General features: G+C 33.4%; 1 long non-coding RNA gene across 2 annotated transcripts; it reads right to left on the reverse strand.

Moving 5' to 3' along the window:
• Nucleotides 1–226: 226 nt before the first annotated feature.
• On the reverse strand, nucleotides 227–4,727 carry LOC110466824. 2 transcript variants are annotated; one of them, XR_002464780.1, is made up of 2 exons: nucleotides 1,709–4,727; nucleotides 227–1,630 (listed from the first exon to the last, which is right to left on the reverse strand). It is a non-coding gene; the product is annotated as an uncharacterized LOC110466824 (long non-coding RNA). The 2 variants fall into 2 exon arrangements; XR_002464779.1 differs by having other exon boundaries at nucleotides 1,680–4,727.
• Nucleotides 4,728–5,405: the final 678 nt, after the last annotated feature.

The raw sequence follows: 5,405 nt of genomic DNA on the forward strand, positions 1-5,405 counted from the left end.
CTTGCTTAATTTTTTCCAACAATGCATACATATTTATAAAAATGAACAATGTCATCTGTAGCCGTACAGTTTTGTGGACAGCTCCTGCACTGAACTGTTTAATCCTCAAAGAGTTATTCCATATCTTCAAATCATATTTTCTTCTAATCTAATATTTTCCTTTTCCTCCTTCTTACAATAAAAACACTAGACTTGTAATTGGAAAATTACGACTCCAACAAATTAATACATTACACATTTTATTTTTTTATCAAATCCGATTAAATGACAAATTAACGGCACTTGTAAAAATTTCATACCTACTTGAAAACTGCAAAAGAAATCAAAAAGAAACTATGATTTTTCAATATCTCTTTATCTCTTAGAAGAAGAAATCATTCGAGATGAAGGAATTTTAGACTGATGATGAAATGATTAAATTTAGATTTTATATTTTCATAACCTTTCAGGATCATACAAAACAACAAAGCTCATATAAGCTTCTTAATCGCAGGGGCCGGCAACATTACTATTCTACAATCAGAAGGTCAATAGCAATATGTCTAGCCCCTGTGCCATTTCTTAACTCCTGAAACACTGTCTACACCTTATTATATTAAAAGAAATTATAAAGAGCAAAAGAGTTTATTCCTAAATCTACAACAAAAGACAGACTACATACATTAGAATTTTACATATTTGCTACAATGCTTAATATCATAAAGGCTTTTATCATAAAAAACATGTCTTCGCTCAGTTTCGCTCAGTTGACATCAAAGGTAAGCCGGGGCTTGTATAGATGTATCTTCTTCTCTACTTAATAGTATAACGTACTTTCGCGTACTATGTCAAATGTATAAATCCTTAAAAATCAATGATACTGGTTGATTCAATAAATTATTGTGACTGATCTTGTTTTAAAAGAAAATGTTTGTCTCTTTTTACAATAAATCACTGAAAAATCAACATCACAAAAAGGAATTATACAAATACTTCACCCCTGAAATTTCATAATGAACTATTCCAACCTTTGAATTTGAAGAGTTCAAATGTGTCTCCAGGGGTGAATGAGTTAATTTCACAAGATGTTTTGCCACTTAGCTCAGTCTCATATCTGCATTAACTATGCAAATCATTTTGAAACAATTTTGATTGAAATGCATTTTGAAACAGAAATGAAGTTTGAATATACTTTTCAACTGTATTTGTCAGATTATAACACTTTCATGTACAGACTGATAAGTACCACATTCTTAAGTCTTTCACCCCTATGAAACTTAAGTTGACACTACCATGCATTGATATGGATAAGTCTATTATGGTCTACAGTGTTGAAAGGGTTAAATGACCTTAGCTGTTTACAGGACATAAACCTAAACTAAAAGACTAACAAATACACTGCATTTAATGTTAAAATTATCAATAAACATTTACTCTGAACTCTTACTAACCCAGGGCAGTTTCTATTATCACTGATACAATACCATTTTGATTGAGAATCAAAGACATTTATAAAGACCAAGTGAACTTCAACAAAGTCCTTTTTAATCCAATACAAATATTAACACTTCCACAGTAGAATCATTTAAACATGTTAACATTACCGACCTCCTGTTAACATTACCGACCACCTGTTAACATTACCGACCTCCTGTTAATATTACCGACCACACCGACCACCTGTTAACATTACCGATCACCTGTTAACATTACCGACCACACCGACCACCTGTTAACATTACCGACCACCTGTTAACATTACCGACCACCTGTTAACATTACCGACCACACCGCCCACCTGTTAACATTACCGACCACCTGTTAACATTACCGACCACCTGTTAACATTACCGACCTCCTGTTAACATTACCGACCACACCGCCCACCTGTTAACATTACCGACCACCTGTTAACATTACCGACCACACCGACCACCTGTTAACATTACCGACCTCCTGTTAACATTACCGACCACACCGCCCACCTGTTAACATTACCGACCACCTGTTAACATTACCGACCATCTGTTAACATTACCGACCTCCTGTTAACATTACCGACCACCTGTTAACATTACCGACCTCCTGTTAACATTACCGACCTCCTTTTAACATTACCGACCACCTGTTAACATTACCGACCTCATTACAGTGTAGGCTGTAATGTCCTACACAAACTATCCTCTCAGAATCAAATCTCCAATCAATATTTGTTTTGTGTTTTTACACAATGGATAAGTTTAAATCAGAGATGTATATAACTTCAGTGGTGGATCCCGAGGGCCCCCCCTGGACATTTGGAAACCCCTCCAGATAGGTTGCTGGATCCGCCACTGATGTGATATCAATTGATATTTTTTTAAAAACCCAAGGCATTATGGGAAAATGTCATCAAAAACCCCAAAGCATTATGGGAAAGTATTATAAAAAATCCCAAAGCATCCTGGGAAATTAAAGTGTCCTCAAAAATACAAATGAATGGGACTTGAATGTCATCTTGGTTTATCTCCTGAAGCCAGGGAATGAGATGGTGTCTAGATGTACAATTTGTAATAAACATAGAACAGGTCTTACAAAACCACCTGCACCTGTAGTAAAAGTAAAAGTATTAGAAAAAATTACAAAACTCCTAACCCCAACCCCACTTCACAAAAGTCAATGAAGTTTTTGCATTGCAAATTCAAGTGTTGATGAAATGTTATTACCTCATTAATATCCCCATAAATGCAGGAATACATGTACAAAGGCCAATTGTGCAGTTTTATTATAGAAATTACTTTGAAAAAACTCACCCTCCTCAGTCATACATTCCACAATACTTTGTCTTTGATGTCTAAAGACAAAAAACAAGCCAACAGGGCAATGTCTGCTGATGTTGCACAAATATAAAGATAAAATAACAAAGAGTAAATATTTTTATAACAGCTTCTTAAATATTGAGAAAAAATCTATAATAAATAGTTAATGTTAAATCACAATTGTGGGACCATCATGCAAATCACAGATACATTAGGGGTATCATCACAAGATAGTTAACAGTCCAGGTTCACTGTTGTACCAACACATCTAAGTGAACAATACGGTATAAATATATGATTCAAACACATGTGTTTAAATACTGAATACCTTCTCAGACATGTGCGCTGATGTGTGAATTATCATAAAATACTTCCAAAACTGCAAAAGCCGGTCCTCCTAATACATCAAATATTGTGTCATAATTATCATTCTAAGCCTGTCCTGATCAAGTATTGTGTTATATCATACCCTGATCCTATTTCAAGTGTCATCATCTTACTTTGTAACTCATTATCCTTTGTTAACAAGAGGCAACAATGGTCTTGAATTGCTCACCATGCTTTTTTGGAAGCTCACATTTCATTTTGGTGGAAACCTGTCTAATAAAGTAAGTTCGGAAGACTCCGACTAAGTTCTAAAAATGTTAGCCATTAAGAATGCTACTGCCAGAACTTGATTGAAACCTGCTCAATGGTTTTGGAAGGGATGTCATATAATGCAAATACTGTCAGACAGCGACGTCTAACAACAGACGAAACACCATAACATCAGTCCACCAGGGTATTTAACACTGCAGGTGAACTAACAGTGAATGTACGGAGATGTATAGGAAAAATCACATAACATTTTTGCCAAAATGACTAGATAAAACAGATTAAACATTTTGATAAAGGGAATAACATTTGCTTCATTCACTCAACACCAGATGAGTCTAATTATTGGCAAATTTTCTTATGTATAAATTGTTGTGAAAAAGAACAACTTTGAAACAAGGTTTTATGTCTCCATGTATACAAGATAAAATACATAGAAACAATCCTCAAATGGGCCTCAAGTTTATTTTAAGTTCAGAAAGATATATCCAAGATATCTTTGTTAATAATGATAGTTTAATTGTATATAAGAACAGATGGACCAGAACGACTCAAGAAAAAACAAACCTGAATGGTCCATGACCCTGTTCATAAGTTTTCAAAAATCTACAGGGTGTAAACGTTGATATCAACCTCTCCATAAACAGGTTCACATTCCAACAAATCAGTCAATATTGCTGTTAACCATGAGCAACCAAACAGCATAATTTTAAAATCTTAAAAAATCATTTCAAAATTGTTTTAAATAAATTTCAAAAACACTCACATTTAACTTGTGCTCCAAATAAGGTCCTGACTGTACAATGTTTTAACTTCCCATATAGATGTAAAATCTTGATACAAAGTATAAAAAAGACAACTTTTAAAAACACATAAGGTCCTTCAAATGACTTTCGATTGACCTTTAAGCTACCCAAGAACTTTGAAGGAGACTCTCAATAACTTATAAGGATGTAGGAGTTATCTCCCTTACAATACCTTATTTTTCTCTTCAAGTCAATAGAAAATTTAATAAAAATCCACCTGGAAAATGACAACTTCTATAAATTACATGTAAAATAAATTATCTACAAATCTGAAGCACTTAATGGAATGAATTGCAAATGTAATTTGTGAAAATCAATGCGAAAATATTTTAAGCACTCTTTTGACATCTATATGAAAATAAAACTATTTTAAATGTGAATTTATGTTTAACAGTGAAATCATTGAATGACCTCCAATATAAGATAAAGATTTTACAGTGCCATAGGGTGAATAACAGTGATGATTCTAGTGAGGTAAATACATTTTTATGGGGCATTATACATGTTGTATTTTCAATTTTACATGGTGTTATATATATAAATGATAATATATGTATAGGGTGTCATATATACATGCATGTAAGATTTTATATACATAGTGATAAAATTAAATGTTATATATTTTTGCAGATTTTACAAGTGTCATATTTTCGCAGGGCTTGACAAACATAACACTTTGGTAGAGTTTTATAAATGTAAATATGTAGATGTTGTATTATGTAATTATCATTATGTATATATGCAATTATGGTCTTTATATTAACATTGCCATGTTGTTGTTTTTTGCAGGCCTTCTCTACAATATTTGTGCAGAATCTTGAACATTACAGAAGTTGTACAATGCAATGTTTTTGCAGTAAATTGTACTTGTAAATAATTGTACATAGCATTATAAAACAGTTGAGACTTTATCCTGTTACCACTAATCCAGTTGTCCCACTATCTATCTAGTGTTTTGAGGGGACAGATATTTCTTCTTATACAAATGCCCCCTTATCTAGCTTTCTCACACTCCACTAAATTTTGTAGAACATCATAACCAAAGTATAGAAGTAATTACTGTTTTAATCTGACAATATACCCATGCCTGGTAATAAGCCCACCCATATATATATATATTACAGTTTAATAGAAATTCCTACAAGTGTTATTTTATTGCCCTGTAATAAGCCCACTCCCCCTACTTTGAGTCTGTCATTATAGGTTGCCCCCCCCCCCCCCCCCCCCC

The sequence above is a fragment of the Mizuhopecten yessoensis genome, unplaced genomic scaffold (assembly GCF_002113885.1).
Source record: "Mizuhopecten yessoensis strain PY_sf001 unplaced genomic scaffold, ASM211388v2 scaffold11145, whole genome shotgun sequence".
Classification (NCBI taxonomy): domain Eukaryota; kingdom Metazoa; phylum Mollusca; class Bivalvia; order Pectinida; family Pectinidae; genus Mizuhopecten; species Mizuhopecten yessoensis.